This window comes from Ahaetulla prasina, chromosome 3 (genome assembly GCF_028640845.1).
Source record: "Ahaetulla prasina isolate Xishuangbanna chromosome 3, ASM2864084v1, whole genome shotgun sequence".
In the NCBI taxonomy this organism is placed as follows: Eukaryota; Metazoa; Chordata; class Lepidosauria; order Squamata; family Colubridae; genus Ahaetulla; species Ahaetulla prasina.
In genome coordinates, this window is record NC_080541.1 from 36,088,241 (window position 1) to 36,104,151 (window position 15,911).

The following is a 15,911-nucleotide window of genomic DNA, read 5'->3' on the forward strand; positions in this document are numbered from 1 at the left end:
TAAAATCCTGCAAATTAGAGCTGAGCATACTTGAAAACTTCCGCATAAATATAGGCACCCTCAATGGGGCAGTTCTTGATCACAGCAAAGCTGTCAAGTGTATTTTTCTGTCTTCAGCAATAAAACCCTTTAGGCTGTGGTGCTTGATATGCAACGGTCTTAAGAGGCAATTGTAATGATATGCTGGGGCTTTTGTCCACTTTTTTCATACCAACATATCAGAGGTGAGTTTCAGCAGGTTCTGACCAGTTCTGGAGAACCGGTAGAGGAAATTTTGAGTAGTTCGGAGAGCCAGTAAATACCACCTCTGACTGGCCCCACCCCCATCTATTCTCTGCCTCCCGAGTCCCAGCTGATTGGGAAGAAATGGGGATTTTGCAGTTACCTTCCCCTGGAGTGGGGTGGGAATGGAGATTTTACAGTGTTCTTCCCCTGCCACGCCCACCAGGCCACACCCACAGAACCGGTAGTAAAAAAATTTTGAATCCCACCACTGCAACACATGCTTAGTTCTCACAAATATAATATTTGCAGAGTTGTTTCTTTTGTTTGTAGCTTACCTAGGCAATAAGACCATAATGCACTTCATTATAAAATATATCACTTTAGAGACAAATATATTTGTTCTTTTTTACTTACATTAATTGGTCCCATGAAGTCAGAAATTAAGATTTTTAATGCATTATTAGTCATTATTTCTACACTCCGCAGTGGCATTGAACAGGGTATCAATTTCATTTGAAGGAGATGTGGATTATCAGACTTTTCCAGGCATATCCATGGCTGAAATAATGGAATTGAAAAATGTTATGATTTCTACAGATTTATGGCTTCAAAATTTTTGGTTCAAAGTTAATCTGGGTTGTTGCTCTTACTAGGCTGCCTTTGAATACAAATCTAACAGCTTGACTAACTCTGCACTGCATGCATAGTTATATAACTGAGCTTCCTACAGGGAGGGAAACGTCATTTGTCTTACTTTATGGCATTATGAAGGTTGTGAGAGTACAAAGATTAGTTGTCCTTGATAAATATGATAAAATACTATTGAGCTTTGAAAGGTTACTTCAGAAATAATGCTGCTGATTGATCAGTGTCCAGCATGTCTAAGTCATATATGATCTAGGAGTTCATCCGGTCCATTATCTGACTGCATCAGAGGCTACAGGCCTTCTGAAATTCAGTGGCAAACAAAAGTGATTTTTGAAGGCTATTTCAACACTAAGAGGGTGCTTAATTTCTGCTTCCTAAAACATTGAAGCAATGGGAAAAATACGATTGTACAGCTCTGTTAAGTTGCATAATGAGGTACTGCTTTCTATAGCCTTCCAAGGGGGAAAATGTGGAAAAGAATCTGAAATAGATTAACTCCTTCCTGCCATGAATCTTGTTTACTCTATAACAAAATGAATGCTTGAAGATGAAACGACATTGCTAATAAAGAACATGTGAAAAGATTTGACAGATCAATAACAGGCATCAATAGAGTACTCCATTTCACTTACTTCCTCCTATTTATTTTTTATTTACACAGTACATCAAATTTGGAAACTGCCCACCTCACTCATAGAAGGACTCTGAGTGATACAGTTAAAAGATAAAACACAAAATCAATAAATATTATATGCCAATAGAAGGCAGTTAATACAAAAATAAAATAATGAAAGTTTAAAAGGTGGGGACAGGACCTTAAAGGGTGCTGACCAACCTCAAAGTTGAGTGCTTTTCCAAGAGCTTCAGACAATTCGGCAAACCCAGATCTTTAGCCCAGGACTTTGAGGGCCTGATTCACATCTTGGGAAGAATATTCCAAAGGTGAAATATTCTCAGCAGACAAAGCTTTCTTCCTGGACCTGACTGAGAGAGGGGGATGAGCAATGTAATGTGGTTGACATTCAGAGGATAGAATAGAATAGAATAGAATAGAATAGAATAGAATAGAATAGAATAGAATAGAATAGAATAGAATAGAATTTTATTGGCCAAGTGTGATTGGACACACAAGGAATTTGTCTTGGTGCATATGCTCTCAGTGTACATAAAAGAAAAGATACCTTCATCAAGGTACGACATTTACAACACAATTGATGGTCAATATATCAATATAAATCATAAGGATTGACAGCAACAAGTTATAGTCATACAGTCATAAGTGGAAAGAGATTGGTGATGGGAACTATGAAATGATTAATAGTAGTGCAGATTCAGTAAATAGTCTGACAGTGTTGATGGAATTATTTGTTTAGCAGAGTGATGGCCTTCGGGAAAAAACTGTTCTTGTGTCTAGTTGTTCTGGTGTGCAGTGCTCTATAGCGTCGTTTTGAGGGTACGGGTTGAAACAGTTTATGTCCAGGATGTGAGGGATCTGTAAATATTTTCACGGCCCTCTTCTTGATTCGTGCAGTATACAGGTCCTCAATGGAAGGCAGGTTGGTAGCAATTGTTTTTTCTGCAGTTCTAATTATCCTCTGAAGTCTGTGTTTTTCTTGTTGGGTTGCAGAACCGAACCAGACAGTTATAGAGGTGCAAATGACAGACTCAATAATTCCTCTGTAGAATTGGATCAGCAGCTCCTTGGGATCATAGCTGAGGTAAATTTTTATGAGAGAGAAGAGCTGTTTGAGCTTATGAGTAAAATGATTACTAGACACTGAAGGAGCTCATTAATTTAAAAAAAATCATCCCAGAGTCTTCCCCTATTGGACAACTATTCTCAAAAATCCCAATCAGCATGACCTAGTTGGATATAATTAGTTCTATTTTTTGGCTGGATTTATCAAAGTAGTTAATCAATTGTTATTCCATGCATAGGAGCTATATCTCAAGATTAAGAACTGGATTTGCAATATCCTTTCAAGAAGGAAAATATGAACGACAATTAATTTCACAGTGGTATTTTTGATGAAGTGTGGAATACAATTAAAATACTCCTTGCATCATTAGGCAATTATTTCCAGTTAATCCTTGGCCAGCAAGTAAGACTTCTAGATGATAAACAAGGTAATATATTATGAATAAGGAAACTTTAAAAATGATCTCAATAAATTAGATGAGTCTCCAAATACAAACTTTGCAAGGAAAAAATACTACACAACAGCAACATATTATGAAAAGCCTGCGTCAACAGAAGCATAATTTGCTAGTAATCACTTAGCTCTATGCTACCTTGTTCAGACCCTTCATAAATACTACATCCAGCTGTAGGCACTATAAGAATATTTTAGAAAATTTGTAGCAGGAAGAAACTGAAACAGGTGGTTGTTCTTGACAGCTTAAGTGACTGCTTCTCACTCTGATTCTAGTGGGAAAAAGAGCACAAAGACAAAACATTAAGAAATCATTTTTCATCTCTAAGAACATGCATGTTGTCCAAAAGTAATAGTTAGAATAGAATATGGAGCAACTAAATGGTTCAAAACTGCTTGAACCTGTGGGACTGCACAGTGCCAAAATTGTACTTATCTCCTTATTTATTTTACCTATAGTATATGCAGAATTGGTCATGAGAAATGCTGGATTAGAAGAACTAGAAAGTAATTTAATTTGGAAGAAACTTCAATAACCTCAGAAATGTGAACAATCATGTCAATGACTAAAAGCAAAGAGGACTAAAGGAATTTCTTGGTCAAGAGGAAAGAAAAGAGTGAAAAACATGTCCTGGTCCTTAATATTCGAGAAAACCTAAGGTTAAGTTAATAGGCAAATCCAAGGCACCAACACCACCAAGATGTTGAAGAAATAAGAGACTATTTTTTAAGCTCAAAATTCATATTCATGTTGAGTAGAACCATCTTCTGCTACCAAGACAAATTCTTTGTGTGTCCAATCACATTTGGCCAATAAAGAATTCTATTCTATTCTATTCTATTCTATTCTATTCTATTCTATTCTATTCTATTCTATTCTATTTTCTATTCTATTCTATTCTTGTTGTGCCTTGCCCGCCCCCCTCTCCGCAGCCGGGTCCCTCCCATCTCCTGTTATCTCAGCCAGAGACTGATAGTGCAGACGAAGGGCCTGGCATGCCTCCAGCCCCCAGTCCTGGCACCATGCCCGGACAGACTGAGCAAGACGAATGGCCTGGCATGCCTCTAGCCCCCAGTCCTGGCACCATGCCCGGACAGACTGAGCAAATAACACCCCCCCCAGCGTGTGAGCATGAGGAGCATGAAGCCAGTCACAAGCTAGAATTTCCGGCAGCTGGAGGGTGGACAGACCCACGCTTCCAGAGAATGGAGAGGCGACGTCAGCAAAAGGAAGGGAGGGGCAGGCCTGGATAAGTGCTGAGTCATGGAGCCACACCCCATGGCCTATATAAAGAATCTGCTTTCTAGCATTCTTTGAGTCAGGCAAAGTCTAATCTGGTTGCTGAAGTCACATCTTGGATTCATGCTTGCCCTGAGAACTCTGACAGGACTTTGGCAAAGCTGCAGAGGCTTCGTGGCCACGCTTGAGACAGACTTTACAGACCCGGCCGTCAGAGGAGGAGTGGGACACGACAATTCTATTCTATTCTATTCTATTCTATTCTATTCTATTCTATTCTATTCTATTCTATTCTATCCTATCCTATCCTATCCTATCCTATTCTATTCTATTCTATTCGGACAAAAAACTGCAAGAATGTACAGAAAGCATTTTAAAGCTATATTTTAAAGATATTATACAGTGTTACACATTGTGAAGGCCATGGTTTTCTTAGCTCTGAAAGCTCGACCAACAGAAACTTAGAATGAAGTCTCTGAACTATGGTGTTAGAGAAAATCATTGATACTAGAAGAACAAATAAATCAATGCTAATATGTAAAACTAGATTCTTCACCAATATTGAACAGTGGAACCTAAGCTTAAAAAATTTGGCGATATAATGTGAAATCAAGAATCATTGGAGAAGACCCTGATTCTCTGAAAAACTGAGGGATGTTGAAAAAGTGGCTATTAAAAGATAATGTAGTTGGATACTTATCATTGATGAAACAAGCATTGGCTTGTAAGTACTCTAACAAACAATTTATTTATTTTATTTATTTATTTATTTTGTCACAACAATATATGTAGGTATCATACAAAAGATTATATAGTATATAAATACATATATAAATCCATATATATATAAATCCAAAACAATCTGGAACTGAACACACTCAAAACCGTAGAAATGGTGGTAGACTTTAGGAGAAACCCTTCCATACTTCCACCTCTCACAATACTTGACAACACAGTATCAACAGTAGAAACCTTCAAATTTCTAGGTTCTATCATATCGCAAGATCTCAAATGGACAGCTAACATCAAAAACATCATTAAAAAAGGACAACAAAGAATGTTCTTTGTGCACCAACTCAGTAAGCTCAAACTGCCCAAGGAGCTGCTGATCCAATTCTACAGAGTAATTATTGAGTCTGTCATTTGCACCTCTATAACTGTCTGGTTCGGTTCTGCAGCCCAACAAGAAAAACACAGACTTCAGAGGATAATTAGAACTGCAGAAAAAATAATTGCTACCAACCTGCCTTCCATTGAGGACCTGTATACTGCACGAATCAAGAAGAGGGCCATGAAAATATTTGCAGATCCCTCGCATCCTGGACATAAACTGTTTCAACTCCTACCCTCAAAACGACGCTATAGAGCACTGCACACCAGAACAACTAGACACAAGGACAGTTTTTCCCCGAAGGCCATCACTCTGCTAAACAAATAATTCCCTCAACACTGTCAGACTATTTACTGAATCTGCACTACTATTAATCGTTTCATCGTTCCCATCACCAATCTCTTTCCACTTATGACTGTATGACTATAACTTGTTGCTGGCAATCCTTATGATTTATATTGATATATTGACCATCAATTGTGTTGTAAATGTTGTACCTTGATGAAGGTATCTTTTCTTTTATGTACACTGAGAGCATATGCACCAAGACAAATTCCTTACGTGGCCAATAAAAAAAAAAATTCTATATATGGATAAATATAAGGAGGTATAAGCATATATATAGGAAGAAGAAAAGAAAAAACAACAATAGGACAGGAACGGTAGGCACGTTTGTGCGCTTATGCACGCCCCTTATGGTCCTCTTAGGAATGGGGTGAGGTCAATAGTAGAAAGTTTTTGGTTAAAGCTTTTAGGATTATGAGAAGAGACCACAGAGTCAGGTAAAGTATTCCAAGCACTGATGATTCTGTTACAGAAGTCATATTTTCTGCAATCTAGATTAAAGCGGTTGACATTAAGTTTAAATCTATTAGTTGCTCTAGTATTATTGCAATTAAAGCTGAAGTAGTCTTTGACAGGAAGGACATTACAATAGATGATTCTGTGAGTTAAACTTAGGTCTTGTCGAAGGCGACGGAGTTCCAAGTTTTCTAAGCCTAGGATTTCAAGTCTGGTGGGATAAGGTATTTTGTTGTTTTCAGAGGAATGGAGAACTCTTCTTGTAAAATATTTCTGGACACGTTCAATTGTATTGATGTCAGAGATGTGGTGAGGGTTCCAAACAGGCGAGCTGTATTCTAGAATTGGTCTAGCAAATGTTTTATATGCTCTGGTTAGTAGTGTGGTGTTTTTGGAAAAGAAGCTACACAAAATTAGGTTTACAACTCTTAGAGCTTTTTGTGCTATGTAGTTGCAGTGGGCTTTGGCACTTAGATCATTTGACATGAAAACTCCAAGGTCTTTAACGGGATGGGGGTCGTCTGTAAGGTAATGTCCATCTAGTATGTACTTAGTTTTTGGGTTCTTTTTTCCTATATATAAGACTGAGCATTTGCTGGTTGAAATTTGGAGCTGCCAATTTTTAGACCAAGCGGATAGATAATCAAGGTCGTTTTGAATGATAGAAGTATTGTCTGTGGTGTTAAATAGTTTGACATCATCAGCAAAGAGAACACAATTACTTGAGATGTGGTCACAGAGATCATTAATGTATAGTATAAAGAGTGTTGGTCCAAGGACGCTGCCTTGAGGAATGCCACTCTTGACAGGAACAGGATTTGATAGAGCATTGCCAATTTTGACCACTTGTTGTCTGTTAGACAGAAAAGCAAATATCCATTTGTGGAGGGGTCCTGAGATGCCATAGGATGTTAGTTTTAGGAGAAGTTTATCGTGTACTACTGAGTCAAAAGCTTTGCAGAAGTCTATGTAGATTACTGATAAACAGTCATGGCAAAAATGTTCATCAGGTCATGAAGAAGTAGGGACAACTGAAAAAGAAAACACACTTTGATTTTTGACTTTTTGGCTTTAGTGGCTCTATTTCAGAAACCACTACATCTTTAATTAATATAAATTTTCCATATTATATGCAGAATTTCTTGCTGAATTAAGGTCTTTTGGTAGTCATATTGAGCTTGTGATTCCATTGAGGACCTGTATACTGCACGAATCAAGAAGAAGGCCGTGAAAATATTTACAGATCCCTCACATCCTGGACATAAACTGTTTCAACTCCTACCCTCAAAACGATGCTATAGAGCACTGCACATCAGAACAACTAGACACAAGAACAGTTTTTTCCCGAAGGCCATCACTCTGCTAAACAAATAATTCCCTCAACAATGTCAAACTATTTACTAAATCTACACTACTATTAATCTTCTCATTGTTTCCATCACCAATCTCTTTCCACTTATGACTGTATGACTGTAACTTTTTGTTGCTATCATTAAGGGTTAAATTGTATCCTATGACCACCATTTGTGTTGTAAATGTTGTACCTTGATGAAGGTATTTTTTTCTTTTTCTTTTATGTACATTGAGAGCATATGCACCAAAACAAATTCCTTGTGTGTCCAATCACATTTGGCCAATAAATTCTATTCTATTCTATTCTATTCTATTCTATTCTATTCTATTCTATTCTATTCTATTCTATTCTAAACGTTATTACATTGGTGCTTCTTGCCCTACAAAATTGAGTACATTTTGCGAGTTGGTTCTTTCAACATTTTTTTAAAGCATAATGCCTCAAATGTCTTTCTACTGTAAAGAAATTAGCAGTTTGTTTTCTCTTTTTGCAACATGTTCCAGCTCTATTTTTAAACAAGGTAATTATACCATACACCAAGTCCTCAAAATGTGTCTGCACAGTGCACTAGAAGCATATAAATATAATAATGATACTTGCTCTGTCATGTTCAATGTCTTTCCTAATTCACTCTTGCTCCATGCACATGGATGGCCCAGGTAGACATTACTTTAATTCAGAATTTAGCAAGTTGCAGCTGTTCAGATGTTTTATACTTCCCTTCTCATCAACACCAGCCAGCATGCCCAGTACAAAAAATTACAGGAGATGAAATCAAAGCCATCTGGAGAATCTCTGGTTAACTAGTCATAATTGAACATGATTTATATTAACAGTATATTCTAAGCTATACTAGAGTTGGGTTTTCTTCAGGAGCTCAACATGCAGGGACGGAAAGTGTAAATATTAATTTTACATTGAAATACAGGTGGAATTCCCACTGTGGCCAAGGGTTTCAATTTTTTTGCTACCGTAGTCCCTAATATAAATCTTGACATGCAGCAAAGTTCATGAGCTTCAATCTGTGTCTCTGCTATCCTGGCAAAAATCTACTACCCTTAAATATTTTTTAAAACAACCCCCCACAACTGCATGCTAATGATGTAAACAGATGTTTCCATTGTTCAATATAACTGCAACTTAAATTATTATACATAGGAATGCTGACTAAAATTGATTCCAGTTTTTTTTCATAAAAGAATAAATATAAAGTAACCTCTTACTCTATTGTCCCAAAGGTGATTTTTCAAGAGGCAACTGGACTTTCTGGTCTTTCTTTGAAGGCGTTTTGCTTCTCATCCAAGAAGCTTCTCCAGCTCACCATCAAGTCAAAGCTGAAGCTGAAGCTTCTTAGATGAGAAGTGAAACGTCTTCAAAGAAAAACCAGAAAAAACAGTTGCCTCTTGAAAAAGCATCTTTGAGACAACCATGACTTGGATGACTGAGACTCTCCATAGTCTCTTATTCTATTGTAAAGGCATTGTTTACATTTTCTATAAATAATTAATTTTATCCTAATCCTCAAAGCTGTATCATAACAATATTTTTTCTGTTTTTTTCTGTTTTTATTTTTTTCTGTCAAAAAATCAATAAGAGATTTCCAATCATCATTAAACTTAGACAATGTCCTATCTTTAATTAGAGCAACCAACCTGGCTATCTGAGTAAGATTCATCATCTTTGCTCTCCATTCCTTGATTGTAGGTAAACTTGAATCTTTCCACCTTTGGGCATATAACAGTTTCACTGCTGTTGTTATGGTTAGGGTGAGGAACCTGCTAGAAAAAGGGTTGGAGAAATGTAAGCAAATTGAATTACATAATTTTAAAGCACAAAGTGTTGTGCTGCATGTATGAGCATTCCAATGCTTTAATTGTGTCTGTGCACCAGTACACATCTATGTTCATATATAAATATATAATGGTAATAATACTGCTAACAGAAAGGAAAGTTATTAATTTCCCAGAAAAAGAAGTCAGGGGCAGCAGCAGGGGCATCATCTAATGGGAGACTGTGGTAGTCTGTAATCTGGTCTTAATATATTGCTGGTTGTTGCCAGAACGATTTAGCCTGGACAAGATATTCTTAAGCTAGTTTAGGGTCAAATTGGCATGAGCACAGGGTAAGAGCAGCTTAAAAATTCAGTGGGGATATGCCTTTAGTTTATTACTTCTGTAAAAGCAAGCTGTGAGTGAGCAAGATTAGCAAGGGCAAGACTACAGGTGCTTGCTTGGAAGTAAGTCCCTTTGAAGTCAATAAGACTTATTTCTGAATTGACATAGATAAAGTTATGCTGTAAATTGATGCTCTGCTGGTAATATATGTAGGAAAGACTCAAAAGTATATGTAGTTCAGGAGTCTGTATTTTAGTCTCTAAATTCCTCTTCTATCCAGTTTGATAATAATGAGTATTCGTCTTCTGCTGGCACAGAATTTAATCTTTTTGCTTAAGCAATTTGCCCCTTTCCTTGCTATTAGCCTTATCAGCTCAGTACACTTGGTAATGATTAAGAGTCTGCAGTGTCTTAATATTTGATTGGCAATTTCCCCCCCCCAGAGAAACAGTAACTGCTTCATCTAGAGGCCTAATATGCCTTTCCTTTTCTCTCAATTTTAAATTATTTGCTACCTATTAATGGTGAGCTCTAAGTGCCCCATTGCAAAAATACTAATAATATATTGCCTTTTTTATTAACTCATTTACGTTTATCATTTCCAGCAAGCCTTCTTATCTGACTTTTGCCTCAGTGATGGTACTTGCATCTGGCCTTCAAGGCTATTCACTATACCTTCTACACTCTAATAGATGGCAGCTAATAGTTAGAGATAAGTAGTTCTTGGATTTTAGTAAATAATGTTATTGAGGAAAAGCAGAAACCCCATCAACCTTGGAGGGGGGGTTGCACTTAATTAGGAATCTTGAAAGGATAGCATGGAATATAACTTTGCAAATAATAAGAAATAATAAGAAATGAATTTCCAGTTAAAATGTAACTGGAGCATCTTAGATTTCTAATATTTGAGTAAAATTATAGGAATCTCAAGGGTGGCTTAGTGGGTAAGACGCTGAGCTTGTCGATCAAAAGGTCGGCAGTTCAGCGGTTTGAATCCCTAGTGCCATGTAAGAGGGTGAGCTCCCGTTACTTGTCCCAGCTTCTGCCAACCTAGCAGTTCAAAAGCACATAAAATATGCAAGTAGAAAAATAGGGACCACATTTGGTGGGAAGGTAACAGTGTTCCGGGCGCCTTTGGCGTTGAGTCATGTTGGCCACATGACCACGGAGACATCTTCTGACAGTGCTGGCTCTTCAGCTTTGAAACAGAGATGAAAACTGCCCCTAGAGTTGGGAACAACTAGCATGTATGTGCGAGGGGAACCTTTACCTTTTTATAGGAATCTCAAATTTTTATTCTGATTTCATTTTTTTTAAATAATCCATATTTTCACATACCAACATGGTGCATTCTACCACTGAGCCACCACAGTTCTTGGGACAAGTTTTGTTTGCAAAATATGAATTACAGTTAAATGCCGTTAATTTGATTCTTAATCAGATCAACACTTTTGAGGGTGTTGAAAGATGTAGCACAATAATTGCACCCACAGTACAAACTTGGCAGATCCATATAAAGGCCAGACTTGTTATTTAAAAATGACAATTCCTAGAACATGCAAAGCTACACCTAATGCTTTTCTTTTAACAAAATCTCTTGTCATGTCTCATGACTGGACAATAAATAGTATTTTAAAGAGATCTAATATTGTTAAATTATGCAGTACTGGCTACTACCACTTCAGTAATAATGATTTCGGCTTTGAAAACATTACTGAACATTAAAACTTTTTAAGAACTGACTATGTTGCATTCGTGGAATAAGAAGACGATTTCTCTGTCTCACAGATCAATCGCCAATGAAAGGACTGGGTGGAGGAAAGAAATAAATGATTTTCATAGTGAGAAGTAATAAGCAGTGGAATTCCCATGTGACTAATGCCATTTTGCTTTCCAACAAATCATTTCAGAGGAAGAAATTGTATTTTTCAGCAAGTGAAAATTTTAGTAGAATTGAGAAGTTCCAAACAATTTCTCTAAAACGAAGGGGAAGTGAATAATATGAAATTTGATAAATCATAACATTATTTGGACACTGACTGTTTTTGGCCTGTTCATACGGTGGTTAAAAAGAGCCAGCTTAGGCTAATGGTTCTTTCACCCTGATTTTCCTATCTTTGAATACTGATCACTCTATTCTGAATGGGGAGAAATTATATTAAGCATGGGCTAGGTAAGCTAAATTGGCTATGAGCAGAAGCATTGATGTAATAGGATTCCTAGTCATATCTGCCATTAGACTTTCTCTCAGAGTAGAACAAGGGAGAGTTATAGTTGCTAGGATCGACTCTGCAATTTGTGAATGTGAAGTTCTCCTGAAAGAAAAGAATTTGTGAGCCCAACAAGCAATGCTTGTCAGCTATTACAGTTCGGTTTTAAAATCTTTGCGGTAATTTGTATTCTAATGCTTTATGTCTACCAATTAATTAATCTTCTTTATATTCTAAGTGGTCCATGGGGCCATAACGATTTGTCAGATTAAACATGAGTTAGCACATTTTATCTACTGTAAAATTAAAACAATAGGCCCGGATGATTACTACTACTACTACTACTACTACTACTACTACTACTACTACTACTAATATATCTATGTTTGTACTTAGCTTTTGCTGTATGGTTTTTCGGGTTTTCAATGGTATGCCTTAGAGTACAAAATCACAATGTGTTTTTCAACCTTCCAGTACCTCCAATCATTGATTATCAGAATTGTTGTTCTTACTCATGCAAATTCTTCACTCTGTGGAACATATAACAATGTGATAAACCTCTTAAAATCATATTTTAACCTTTCATAAGAACTGCCTTTGGTACATAATTCTCTGGTCTTCCAGCAACATGACAACAATGCTTGATTTCACTTACCTGTCCAATACTGCTGCTTCATAAATGTATCGGTAAAGGTAATGGTCCAATCATGTCCTATGCTAGGGAGTGGCACTCAACTCCACTTCTTAGTTCAGGGAGCGAGTGTTGTTTGAAGAAATTTCCACTGTATATAGGGCATGACTCTATGCTGTGCATGACTCTGTGCCGTGTTACCTTCCCACTGAAGAAGTACTTTTTTATGTACTCACATTTGCATGCTTTCCAGATTGGCAGAATTCCCAAATGTATGAATTTCTATTAAGATATTAGAAAAAAATATTTTGTACAATACTAATACAGAAAATTTTGTCCACATAGCTTTGGCTATTTCTCTAACAGCCAAACACTTTTTTCAAGTACAAGGACAAAAATAATAATAATGACAAATAACTAATAAAATATTATGTATTTACAAAAAAAGAATTTACTTGTCACTAGAAACAAAATCTCTCAAATGGAGTACAATGAAACACGCCAATAAAGTTCAAATGTTAAAGTGTACAAAATTATAAATTAGAAAATGATACAAAGACCAAAATGATACAAAACCCAAAACATTCTAAAGGACACAAAGCCTAAATTCAGTCAAAAGTCTGGGGAAATACAAAGATTATTTCAATACCTACCTATATTCATTATAAAACATAACTGGATAGGAAGGGAAATATAATTGAAGCATCTGCCTCCATCCAATTGTTGCATAGCAAATTGATCCAAGATCTGGTGTTTTACTAAATCTTTCCAAGATGATTGGTAAATCAAATAAATGGCTGTGAATATTCAGTAGGGGGCAGCTCTTGACTGACTTTGTCTGGGTTCAGAATATAACAGGTTCAGCTCTTGTTAGCATTTAGAAGAGTCTACCAGGAAACCAAAACCATAGGCTAAAACATCCTTGAAGAAGATAATGACAAATGTTTGTCGTACCTTAAAAAAAACATGCATGTCTCCATATTGACCAAAACTTGAGCTCAACTTTCAACTTTAATACATTCAAAATCAACAATTGTATACTGTCCAGCATTCTTCTGTGGAGGAGATGGTGGTTCTTAAATATGATAAATAAGTAAATAAAAACTAAAATCACAAGACCTAAGTTTAACTCATAGAATCATCTATTGTAATGTCCTTCCTGTTAAAGACTACTTCAGCTTTAATTGCAATAATCCAAGAGCAACCAACAGATTTAAACTTAATGTTAACCGCTTTAATCTAGATTGCAGAAAATATGACTTCTGTAACAGAATCATCAGTGCTTGGAATACTTTACCTGACTCTGTGGTCTCTTCCCATAATCCTAAAAGCTTTAACCAAAAACTTTCTACTATTGACCTCACCCCATTCCTAAGAGGACCATAAGGGGCGTGCATAAGTGCACAAACGTGCCTACGTTCCTGTCCTATTGTTTTTCTTTTCTTCTTCCTATATATATATTGATGCTTATACCTCCTACTATTTACTCATATATATGTTTATATACTATATAATCCTTTTTATATGATGTTGTGACAAAATAAATAAATAAAATAAATAAATAAATAAAACACAAGAACATGCATCATATGGAATAGGGCGAAAATCTGAACATAACAGGTTTTGAGAATATATCAAGAATTCAACCCTTTAAAAAATATTGGTTGCTTCACACATTATGCTAGTTAAAAACGGCAATAGCAGGAAGAATCATGTTTTCAAACTCATTTTCTTATGGGTAGTAAGTTGTATTTTGTGACTTAGGATAAATCAAGTATTAGCTAGAGGTACAGAATCAGTGAGAAGCTGCTAAGGTGTCTTGGAATAAGATTATTCCAAGCAATACCTCCATTGCTTTAGATCTCTTGTTTCATAGTTTTGTTTCAGAGTTGAAGAAAGTTGTTTAGCATCTTACCTTGAATGTAAAGGTACTGTATATCTTCCTGTAGAACTTGTTTTAATGTGCTGCTCAAATAGTATTGTGATAGTAAAAGAGCAGAAAATATAATTGCAGGTCATTCTTCATTGAAAGTTATGTATCAAAAAAAAAAAAAAAGGAAGAACAATTTTGGAAGTTGCATTATATGGAATTTCATATAGCATACTAATACGTAGTATTAAAAGCAAACTACTATCTGTGTTTATGTAAAGGTAAATCTTTTCCTAATCCCCTTGTTTTACTTTTGATCTTGCTAGCAGGTGCCAAGTCAGTTGGAAGGTAGATGTCACCTTCAGAAAGATGCATATTATCTCTTCTATAAGATGCTGCTAATATGTAGACAAATATTATTGCAGCATGTTAATCATGGAAAGAAAAAGCAAAGCAAAACAATCTTATGTCTGATTATGCTGATTCAATATTCTTGACATCTGAACACACGGTTTCTTCCCTGACTAATGTACTAAGTTTTTGCAGCTTTGGTTCAGGCACATGCTATACCTCCGACATGCTTCAAGAGCATTTAGTGCTTAATCCATAGCTTAAGTCTATTTTAATTATATTTTAAATTCCTTCTGGTCAATACGACATTTTTTAAAGTTCATATGAGCAAGGCAGGAATAACTTGAAAGCTGTTGTTCAGTTTGCCATTGGTTGCCATTTCCCTGAATCCCCTTTCCTCCCCCTTCTTGCACTAGATTAATCTGAAGAAGCAGAAAGCAGAGAAGTGGCAGATGAAAAAAAAGAATTAAGCCAAGGCAAATTTCAGGGAGACAGAAGAGTTGCTTGGCTAGTAATACAGAATTAGAAGTCTAGGATTTCTACACAAGAATAATACATTTCTAGCTCCCCCGTTTCTGATTTTATTTCCAACCCAAATTTAAAATATGGAAATCTTTTTCATGTGACACACTTGCTTTATGTTTATTTGGAATGTCCATATGAACCTGCAAAATGCTGGTAGGATACAGGACAAAATTCCATTGTTTAACTACTGTATATTACCCCCCACTCCCAAAGAATCATGCTCAATTCTTGGTAACTCTATGGGCAGAGTTTTTTTCACAGCAATTCAGAAGTATCCCTGCCTTCATCTTAGATGTTTGTTCAATTTTCCAGTCTAATTTATACTTCAAGGATTTTCTGGCTGTCACTGAAGAACTAACCATGTCTCTCCCTACTTACTTTTTCAAGATTAGTCAAAAACAGCTACATACTGCAATGCATATATGTTTCAATCCTTAGAATTGTAAATTATAGCCTGATTCTACCCAGAGTTTGTCCAACCTAAAATGCACTGGAATTAACTCCATATACATAATAAGGCTACAATCCTATGCATTATTATTTTGGAGTAGACCACTGAGTTCAAAAAGGCTTACTTCAGAGGAAATATTCATAGGTTGGTATTATATTCCTACTATCCCAAGCTTTCAGTTTGCTTTTACTTAGACAAATGTTCTTTCATTTCTCCATCAATTTCAA